Source organism: Macaca nemestrina, chromosome 14 (assembly GCF_043159975.1).
Source record: "Macaca nemestrina isolate mMacNem1 chromosome 14, mMacNem.hap1, whole genome shotgun sequence".
In the NCBI taxonomy this organism is placed as follows: domain Eukaryota; kingdom Metazoa; phylum Chordata; class Mammalia; order Primates; family Cercopithecidae; genus Macaca; species Macaca nemestrina.
Window position 1 is genome coordinate 24,027,519 of NC_092138.1, and position 10,960 is coordinate 24,038,478.

General features: G+C 34.1%; 1 long non-coding RNA gene across 3 annotated transcripts in view; it reads right to left on the minus strand.

Annotated features, from left to right (window-relative positions):
* Positions 1 to 10,517, minus strand: part of LOC139358297 (uncharacterized) — a 121,926-nt gene extending 111,409 nt beyond the window's left edge. For all 3 annotated transcript variants that reach the window (XR_011613040.1, XR_011613039.1, XR_011613041.1), the window contains exon 1: positions 10,437 to 10,517. This is a non-coding gene — a long non-coding RNA (uncharacterized lncRNA). The remainder of the gene's footprint in view (positions 1 to 10,436) is intronic.
* Positions 10,518 to 10,960: the final 443 nt, after the last annotated feature.

A 10,960-nucleotide genomic window follows, 5' to 3' on the forward strand; every position in this document is an offset into this window, starting at 1 on the left:
TTAGATTCTACATATAAGTGAGATCACATAGTATTGATCTTGCTGTGCCTGGCTTATTTCACTTAGCACAGTGTTCTTCAGATTCATCCATGTTGTCACAGATGGTGTGATTTCCTCCTTTTTAAAGGCTGAATAGTGCACCATTGCATTCCATATATACAACACACACCCAATATTTTCTCTATCCATTTGTATACTCACGAACCCTTACATTGCTTTTCTATCTTGGCTATTGTTAATATTACTGCAGTAAACAGGGCTGTTCAGTTATTTCTTTGACATACTGATTTTAATTCCTTTAAGCCCAGCCTTTCACTTGGGCTCAAGCCATCCTCCCACCTTGGCCTCGCAAAGTGCTGGGATTTACAGGCGGAAACCATCACAATTCCCCCATCCTCGGCCTGCAATGCCACTTTATTTATTATTATTATTTTTTGATAATTAAGAGATTTCTCAACCTTGTTCTTGAATTGATAGGGAGAAAAATTAGCCGCCTTTTATATCCAGAAGTGGAATTGCTGGATTATGGTAATTCTCTTTTTAGTTTTTGAGGACCTTACATACTGTTTTTCATAATGGCTAATTTAAATTCCCACCAATGGTATGTAAGGATTCCCTTTTCTCCACATCCTCCCCAACGTATGTTATATTTTGTCTTTCTGAAATACTTATTTTAACAAATGTGAGGTGATATGTCATTGTGGTATTAATTTGCATTTCCCTGATTATTGGTGATGTTGAGCATTTTTTCATGTATCTGCTGGCTTTTTGTCTTTTTTTTAAGAAATATGTAGTCAGGTCCTTTGCCCATTTTTAAAATTGGGTTGTTTCCTTCTATTAAGTTGTTAATTTTTAAAATATATTTTAGATACTAGCCCCTTATCATATGTATGGTTTGCAAATATTTTCTCCCAATCAGTTGACTGTCTGTTCTCTCTGTTCATTGTTTCCTTTGCTGTGCAAAAAGTTTTAAATTTGATACAATCACATTCATCTTTTTTTGTTTATTCATCTTTTTTTTTAAATTATTGCTTAAACCAATGTAATGGAGATTCCCCTTATATTTTCTTCCAGTACTCTTACAATTTCAGGTATTAAACATAAGTTTTTAATCCATTTTCAGTTGATTTTTGCATATGGTGTGAGATAAGGTTTCAATTTTATTCTACCACAAGTGGATATCCAGTTTTCCCAACACTTTTTATTATAGAACCTCTCATTTCCCCATTGTGTGTTCTTGGCAACTTTGTGAAAAACTAATTGGCCATAAATATGTAGGTTTATTTCTGAGCTTTCTATTCCATCCCATTGGTCCAAGTGTCTGTTTTTATGCCAGTAGCTTGTTGGTTTGATTACCATAGCTTTGCAATGAATTTTGAAATCAGGTAGCATGATCCATCCAACGCTTTTTTCTTTTTGTTCAAGATTTCTTTGGCTATTCAGGGACTTCTGTGGTTCCACACAAATTTTAGGATTTAAAAATAAACTACATGTAATTTTAAACATGTCGTGTAATTTTGATATAATTTGCATTGAATCTATAGATTACTTTGGGGAGTATGGACATTTTAACAATATTAATTATTTTAATTCATGAATATAGTATATTTTTCCACTTTTTAATCTTCAGTTAGTATACATCTGTTTTATAGGTGAAAAAAATTTGGTTTAGCAAAATTAAGTAATTTTCTAAATTTATACAACTGGTAAGGGATGGAATAGAATGCAAATCCATCTGACCAACTATAAAGCTGAAATATTAATGACAATATTATTCAAATGACTTTTACATGGCTCATTAGTTTTTATTTCTCCACTGATCAGGTCTATAGACACAAGCTGATATTACCATGTAATGTTTCTTTTAATATTATTCACTCTTTTATCATCAGCATTATGTTTGCCCTCAGCAGCAGCAGCAATAGCACCATTGTCACCGTGACAGACTTATACTGACATTACATTAGAAGTCAGAGATTCTAGGCTGGGCACAGTAGCTCATTCTTGTAATCCCAGCACTGTGGGAGGCCCAAGCAGGTGGATCACCTGAGTTCAGGAGTTCAAGGCCAGCTTGGCCAACATGGCAAAACCCCGTCTCTACTAACAATACAAAAATTAGTCAGGCATGGTGGCAGGCACCTGTAATCCAAGCTACTCTGGAGGCTGAGGTGGGAGAATCTTGAACCCGGGAGGTGGAGGTTGCAGTGAGCAGAGAATGTGCCACTGCACTTCTGCCTGGACAACAGAGTGAGACTCCATCTCAAAAAAAAAAAAAAAAAAAAAAAAAAAGTTGGAGATTATGACATTGCCTCCCAACATTACTATTACTTTGCCCTAACTTTTAAATTTTTATATGCATGGTTCCATTTCTCTGCTCTATCATTTCCACTGACAACCTGTTTGGTCTTCCTTCCATTGGCCTCTTCCATGTCCCTAGTTCAAACCCCTCAGGTGAAAACAAGCACATATTTTCTTATACAATATTTGAACATTATTTTTTGCCTCTTATTATAATCTATAAGTAAATCAATATTGGTCATAGCCTAGAAACTCTGTTTAATGGGAATATAGACTCCCCATGGTAATAGCAGAATAATTACTATGTTCAGTTTTGGGCAGATGCTAGAAATACTCAAGTCATGACCAATGAGGGTGCAGAGAGAAAGAGCAAGAAGAGAGCTTAAGAGTGGGTGTTAACCTCTGAAACCTGGGTGCTTTTAAGGCTAATGGCTGTCATTCAACACATACATTTGAATAAATAAAAACAAAGATTAAACTAGAGGAGAGCAAAAATATTTCACATCTGCAAGGTATTTATTTTTTAAACAAATATCAAAGCAATGAGATACTATGTATCAAATGGTTTTGCTTATAGAAAACCAGAACTGCGATTTTTAGGTGGAAGATGAAGGTTATCATCAATGTGTAAGTATTTTCTATAGGTTCCCTAAGACATGCGATTTATCAATTTAAGAGGAAATAAATTCGCTTTATCAGAGAAACAAGGCTTAAAGGTACACATGGAAGATAGGTTAGTATGTAATACAAATACGTTGCAGATGAATGGAATAACAATTGTTTCATCAATAAGAGGAGAAGAGGATGGAAAGCTGGAGGATGAATTGTGCCGAAAAATAAGGAGTGATGACACTGCCAGGGTAAAGATGTTTGTTGATGGAGGACTGAGAACATAAAGTCAAAATTGAAAGCATTAAATGCAGTCTGCAAAGACGTTAACACAGTCATGTCTCACTTTGCTTTATAATCTTAAATATGGGCTTCGTAGTAACAGTATCAAATATATATTTTTTTCTTTCTTTTTTTTTTTTTACCTTCTTATCCATTTTTAAGTGTACGGTTTTTCAGTGTTAAACATATTGACATTGTTGTGAAAGAGGTCTCCAGAAATTTTTCATCTTGCACATTTGAAATCCTATACCCATTAAACAACAATTATCCTTTACCCTTGCCTCCAGCCCCTGGTAACCACTATTCTACTTCTGTTTCTATGAACTTGACTAATTCAGATATCTCACCTAAGTGATATCACACAGTGATTTTTTTTTCTGGTATGATATCCAAAAATCATTGTCTAGTTCAGTGCCATAAAGCATTTCCCCTATGTTTTCTTCTAGGAGTATTATAGTTTTAGGTATTATGTTTAGGTTTTTCTTTTTAGTTAATTTTTGTATATGATATATGGTACTGGTCAAACTTTATTCTTTTACCTATAGATCTCAAGATTTCCCAGAACGCTTTGTTGAAGACACTGTCCTTTCTACATTGAGGGAGTGGTCTCAGCACATTTTTAGATTATCATTTGGCCGTAGACTTAAAGGTTTATTTTTGGATTGTCTTTTATTATGTTGACCTGTTAGTCTATCTTTACACAAGAACCACTGTGTTTTAGTTACCATAGCTTTGCGATATGTTTTGAAATTAGAAAGGTGAGTTCTACAGTTTTGTTCTATTTTTCCCTGGATTGTTTTGGCTGCTTGGCATCTTTTGAGATTCCATGTGAATCTTGAGTTGAATTTTTCTATGTCTGCAAAAACTACCATTGAGATTTTGATAGGGACTTTGTTAAATTTATAGATCACTTTGGGTAGTATATACATATTAACAATATTGACATTTCAATCCATGAACATGAGAAGTGCTAGCAAGAAAAGTTAGGCAACAGAGAGAAAATAAATTAAAAGTTATCCATTTTGGAAAGAAAGAAGTAGTGTTCATTTCATGTTCATTTATTTCATGTTCCTTTATCTGTGTTTTAATTTATTTCCGTAATGTTTTGTAGTTTTCAGTATAAAAATCTTTCACTTCTTGATTAGATTTATTCCTAAATATTTTATCTGATGCTATTGCAAATGAAAGTTTTCTTAACTTTCAGAAGTTTTATTGTTTCATTGTGCATAAAAATGCTACTGATTTTTTAAATCAATTTTGTATCATGCAACTTTGCTGAATTAGTTTATTGATGGTAAAAATTTTTGTCTGTGTGCAGAATTGTTAGGGTTTTCTACATATGAGATCATGTCATCTATAAAGACTGGTAATTTTACTTCTTTCTTTCCAAAATGGATAACTTTTAATTTATTTTCTCTCTGTTGCCTAATTTTTCTTGCTAGCACTTCCAATGCTACGTTAAATAAAAGTGGGAAGACTGAGTATCCTAGTATTGTTCCTAATCTTAGAGATAAAGCCTTCAGCCTTTCACCATTAGGTATAATGTCAGCTGTGAGTTTTTTATAAATGGCCTTTACCATATTGAAGTTATTTTCCTTCTATTCCTAATTTACTGGGTGTTTTCTTTAATCATAAAATAATGTTGCATCTTGTCAAATGCTTTATTTGCATTAATTAAGGTGGTTTTTAGCCCTCATTATGTTAATATGATGCATCATATTAATTGATTTTGTTATGTTAAGCCATCCTTGCATTTCAGGATTAAATTTCTCCTATTCATGGTGTATAATCCTTTTAACGTTGAATTTGGTTTTCCAGTATTATGTTGAGAATTTTTGCATTAATACTTTTCAGAGATACTGTTCTGTAGCTACCTTGGAGTGTCTTTGCCTGGTTTTGGCATCAAGACAATGCTGACTTCATAGACTTAGCCTAGAAATGTTCCCTTCTCTTCAATATTTCAGAAAAGTTTCAGGAAGTTGGGAGTTAATTATTTAAATGCTTGGTGAAATACATCTAGTCCTACCCTTTTCTTTGTTGGAGATTTTTGATTACCAATTAAATCTTCTTACTTGTATTTGATCTGTTCAGATTTTCTTCTTTTTTATGATTCAATATTGGTAGTTTGTGTATTTATAAGAATGTATGCATTTTTTCTAGACTATGCAATCGTTTGACCTACAATTGCTCATAGTATTCTTCTGTAATGCTTTTTTATTTTCTATGTTTTATTTTCTATGATCCTCTTTATTTATTGCTGATTTTAGTTATTTGAGTAGTCTCTCTTGTTTATTGGTTAATCTAGATAAGGGTTTGTCAATTTGTTAATCTTTTCAAGAAAACCATTCCTTAGTTTGATGGTTTTCCTATGGTCTTTGTTTTATTTATCTCTGCTCTAAGTTTTATTATTTCCTTCTTTCTGCTAGCTTTGGGTTTAATTTGTGATTCTTTTGTCTGATTTCTGGGGGTTTAAAGTTAGACTATTGATTTGAGGTCTTTCTTCTCTTTTAATATGTGTATTTACAGCTATAAGCTTCTTAGCACCACCATTGCCATGCCATAAATTTTGGTATGTTTTATTTTTATTTATGTTTATCCCCAGATACATTCTCATTTTCCTTATGACCATTCGCTGTTTAAGGATGTGTCATTTAATTTCACATATTTGTGGATTTTCCAATTTTCTACGTGCTATTGATTTCTGGTTTCACTTTATTGTGATTAAAAAGACTATTTTTATGACTTGAATCTTCCTGAATTTGTGGACTTATGTGTCCTAATATGTGTTTTATCCTGAAGAACATTCCTTGCACACTTCAGAATAATGTATATTCTGCTGTTGTTGAGTGAAATATTCTCTATATGTCTGTAGGTCCAAGTGGTCTAGAGTGTTGTTCAAGCTGTCTGTTGCCATAATGATTTTCTATCTACTTGTTCATTATTAAAAGAGGGGTTTTGAAGTCTCCTGTTATTATTGTGTTTTCTGTTCCTCACTTGCATTCTGTCAAAGTTTGCTTCATGTCTTTAGGAGCTCTAAGTATTGGAGACTAAAGATTTGTAATTTTTAGATCTTATTAATGAATTGATCCTTTTATCATTAATTAATTGCTCTTATTTGGCTCTTATAATAGGTTTACATTAAGTACATTATTTTTTTCTTTTTTGAGGCTGAGTCTCACTCTCTTGCCCAGGCTGGAGGGCAGTGGTGCGATCACGGCTCACTGAAACCTCCACCTCCTGGATTAAAGTGATTCTCCTGCCTCAGCCTCCTGAGTAGCTGAGATTACAGGAGCATATCACCATGCCTGGCTAATTTTTGTAGTTTTAGTAAAGAAGGGTTTCACCTTGTTGGCTAGGCTGGTCTCGAACTCCTGACCTCAGGTGATCTGCTTGCCTTGGCCTCCCAAATTACTGGGATTATATTAGTATAGCCATCCTGCTGTCTGTTTTTTTTTTTTTTTTTTTACCATTTGCAAGAAATGCCATTTTCAATCTTTTACTTTCCACCTGTGTGTGTCCTTAGATCTATCATGAAGCTCTTGTAGACAGTATAGATATGGATCCTCCACTCCTTTCTTTTTTTTTTTTCTTTTTTTGGGGGGGACAAAGTTTCACTTTTGTTGTCCAGGCTGGAGTGTAGTGGCACGACCTTGGCTCACTGCAACCTCCACCTCCCAGGTTCAAGCGATTCTCCTGCCTCAGCCTCCCAAGTAGCTGGAATTGCAGGCATGTGCCACCACACCCGGCTACTTTTCGTATTTTTAGTAGAGACAGGGTTTCACCATGTTGCCCAGGCTGGTCTTGAACTCCTGACCTCAGGTGTAGATCCCCTTTTTTAATCCATTCAGACAATCTATGATTTTTAATTTGGGAATTCAATCCATTTATCTTTAAAGTAATTCCTGATAAAAAGTACAGGTTTTATTGCCATTTTGAATATTATGTTCTAATGGATTATAGATTTTTTGTTCATTTCTTCTCATTGCCTTCCTTTTCATTTTATTGATTTTTAACATGATGTACTTTAATTCTCTTCTCATTCCCATTTGAGTACATTCTACAGATTTTTTGAAGTTACCATTTTAATTGCACAAAACATCTTAGTGTTATAGTATTACATTTTAACCGAATTACAAACTTAATTTTAATTGCATATAAAAACTCTACTACTTTATAGTTCCACATCCCCAGTTTATATTGCTAAGGTCACTAATTACTTTTTTATATATTATATACTCATTAATATAGTTTAATTTTTTATAATTATTATTGTCATTTAAATTCTATGCAGCAAATTATCATGGTATAATTTATTATATTTGTTTGTGGATTTGTCTTTATTAATGTTCATATTGCTTTGTGTTGCTACCTACCATCCTTTTCCTTCTATTTTAAAAGGTCCCTTTAGCATTTCACGTGCGGAAGATACAGTGGTGAAGAATAATATCCACAGTACATTTTTCATATTAATTAGTTATTTTTATTTCAATTTAATATTGTGTATTCATGTCCTTTGCCTGTCTTCTAGTGGAATGTTAACTTTAAAAATATTTTTCATTTGCTCTTTACATAGGAAGTGTATTAAATTTTGATGTAAAACTTTGTATATATTGGGCCGGGCATGGTGGCTCACCCCTGTAATCCCAGCACTTTGAGAGGCTGAGGCCGGCGGATTACAAGGTCATGAGATCCAGACCATCCTGGCCAACATGATGAAACCTCATCTCTACTAAAATAAAAAAAATTAACCAGGCGTGGTGGTGCGTGCCTGTAGTCCCAGTTACTCCGGAGGCTAAGGCAGGGGAATCACTTGAACCCGGGAGGAGGAGATTGCAGTGACCCGAGATCACACCACTGCACTCCAGCCTGGTGACTGAGCAACACTCTGTCACAAAAAAAAAAAAAAAAAAAAAAAAAAAAAAGACTGGGTGCGGTGGCTCACGCCTGTAATCCCATCGCTTTAGAAGGCTGAGGTGGGTGGATCACCTGAGGTCAAGAGTTTGAGACCAGCCTGATCAACATGGAGAAACCCCATCTCTACTAAAAATATAAAATTAGCCGGGCATGGTGGTGCATGCCTGTAATCCCACCTATTTAGGAGGCTGAGGCAGGAGAATCGCTTGAACCCAGGAGGCGGAGGTTGCGGTGGGCTGAGATCTGTGCCATTACACTCCAGCCTGGGCAACAAGAGCAAAACTCTCTCAAAAAAACAAAACAAAACAAAACAGAAAACACTTTGTATATATTGCATCTGAGTTATTACAATTTTAAATTATTTTTCCAAATAATGAGTTTTTATGTTTACCTTCCCACTCCACTCAGGAAGCAGTTGTATTAATGTAAGAGCACTAGTTCCTGATATCCATCAGTTTGCCTCTTTTGTTTAATTGTTTTCTTAACAATAATATCCTTCCTTATTTAAAAATATTTATATAGATTTTTTTCCTAAATATTATTATTTTGGAAATGTTACTTAGGTTTTGGAAATCAGGGAAGACTAATAGATGTGTTCAGTACACCATCTTGAAACTAAAGGTCATGTGTTATAAATATTTTGCAAGAGTATTTAATGACAGACATAGCATTTTCACATGACAAAAGAAAAAACTAGGAAATACTGATTCTATGACTAAATCACGGTTGAAAACATATCTAAAAAAGTTGAAACTATAATCCAAGATGTGAAAGAAATCAGTTTAAGATAAGGGATAATACGATTTCCCTGAAGGCCCAAAATATTTGCTCAATTTTTGCACAAATGTATTATATAATTGAGGGTGAGAGATTAGTGAAATTCTGGGAAAATCAATCACATATTTGTTTACTATAATTGTGTTTGGTTATTTCTAAAGGAAATAATGGCAGTTGTGGGTTGGTAATGCATTGATCAAGGAGATAATAATGTACACAATTTGGGGTATTTCATTCAGTGCTGAGACTTGTGTTCTAAGGTGTACCATGAAATACTATAGAAAATATTCTTGAGTGACTTTTTAAGAGTTGAATGTAAGCGGGCATAAAGAACACTGGGGTGTCTAGAATCCATATCATACAACTCCAATATTAAAGGCAGAAATCTTATTAAATGAAGCACATATCATTAAGCTGTCCCCCAATGTGCAAATAGTCAAGGGTTTAATGACTTTGGAGAAGGGATTCCTGAGTTGAAGACCAGGTACTGCATCACCTCTCACTAGGAAATATGAATCTGTGTCATTATTATTTACCTTCTTAAGAATTATATGGACAAAATAGGTTACAATAATTTCATTGTCTGCTCTATGAGAATAAAGACTAAGGAGACTCTCAAGAAAAGATAACAATAGAACTGTGGAGAGAAGAAATTGACATGAAGACCTGAAATAATAGAACCAAAAAGTTGTATATAAATAAAACCAATAAAAAAGAAAAAAAATGAAAACTTAGGAGATAACAGAGTTCCTAAAATTTAGAGTCACAGAAAACTAATTTTGAGAATATTGCTTCTGAACATGAAGGATATAACATGATATATTGGGTACACCATGGAATACTATGCAGCCATAAAAAAGGATGAGTTCGTGTCCTTTGTAGGGACATGGATGCAGCTGGAAACCATCATTCTCAGCAAACTATCACAAGAACAGAAAACCAAATACCGCACGTTCTCACTTATAGGTGGGAATCAAACAATGAGATCACTTGGACACAGGAAGGGGATCATCACACACCGGGTCCTATTGTGGGGGGGGGGAGGGATAGCATTAGGAGATATACCTAATGTAAAGGACGAGTTAATGGGTGCAGCACACCAACATGGCACATGTATACATATGTAACAAACCTGCACGTTGTGCACATGTACCCCCCCCCCAAAAAAATGATATATTGGGAATTTATAATTATATTTATAAAACTTTGTTTTACAATTACGTTTACATAATAAAACTTAAAAGTAACAGCTATATTAGAATTTAGTTTATTTTGCTTAATTTATTTTTCTCATTAGATCCTGGTCACCAGCTAAATTAATATATTTACTTTTTATATCTTGAATTTAGATGTATTAAAGTATCACGTGTGCTACATCATATATTTTAGATATTTAAAAACGCAAAAATGTTGAGATAATTGGACATTTATTCTCAATTCTAAGAAATATGTAGAAAGACCACTCTGAATTTGTAAACTTAGATAAGAAAGAGACCAGAAGCGTTTGTTTCTATATATGTGCATCCTTTTTAAAAATTTTACCCATCAGTAGTTACCCAGCATCACTTTGATTCCTTCTTTTTTATGTAGAAACACAGCTCAAAGCACCAAACCCATTCTCCAGTGATCAGGACAAAAGTAGGTTAGTAGAGTTGGTTGCTAGGAGACCAATGTCAGCGTCATCTATGACCTTGCAGGATGTAAAAAATAAGTATAGATTTATCGACCTCAGTGGCACATTGTCTGAATCCTCTGCTCTGACTGTCTTATTTCATTTCTGTCTATCTCACTGTTTTCCTCTCTTTTTTCTCTCACACAAATGCAGACACATAAGCCATACAACTCCCTTTCTTGATACCTCCTAATTTCTCAAAGTTATTACTTTGCTGCATTTAACCACATCATTGTCTCTCAGCTAACAAGGCACTCTATCAGCAGTGTCAGCAAATCCCAATCCTTCTAAAAGGCTGATTCTTCATACTATTGCTGTAAGAAATATAGAAATCAGTTCTACTGGGAACAGCATTATGAAAAATGTATAAACATCACAAAGTAATTTTGCTGTCACATTCAAAATGTT